This window comes from Diaphorina citri, unplaced genomic scaffold (assembly GCF_000475195.1).
Source record: "Diaphorina citri unplaced genomic scaffold, Diaci psyllid genome assembly version 1.1 scaffold85591, whole genome shotgun sequence".
Classification (NCBI taxonomy): Eukaryota; Metazoa; Arthropoda; class Insecta; order Hemiptera; family Psyllidae; genus Diaphorina; species Diaphorina citri.
The window spans coordinates 1-341 of NW_007462599.1; the positions used below are offsets into that span (position 1 = coordinate 1).

General features: G+C 44.9%; 1 pseudogene; it reads left to right on the top strand.

Annotated features, from left to right (window-relative positions):
• The first annotated feature begins 3 nt into the window (after positions 1 to 3).
• Positions 4 to 330, top strand: LOC108254421 (annotated as a pseudogene).
• The last annotated feature ends 11 nt before the right edge of the window (positions 331 to 341 follow it).

Consider the following 341-nt stretch of genomic DNA (forward strand, 5'->3'; position numbering starts at 1 on the left):
AAGCGAGGTGCTCAATGTAAGATATGTCTTAAAGTACTAAACTGTAAGGAAGCTCTAACAGCTCATAGTAGAATTCATAATGATGAGAGACCGTTCGTGTGCCCCACGTGTGGTAAAGCTTCCCGTACTAGTAGTGCCCTAGTAGTACATCTAAGAACTCACACTGGGGAGAAGCCATACAAGTGTGAGTTCTGTGGTAAAGGCTTCACACAGACCAGCTCGTTAGCTGTACACCGTAGAATACATACAGGGCAAAGACCTCACGCTTGTCACCTATGTCCCGACAAGTTTGTTACCAAGTCTCTGTTGAATAATCACATGTCCAGTAGACATAGGGATGC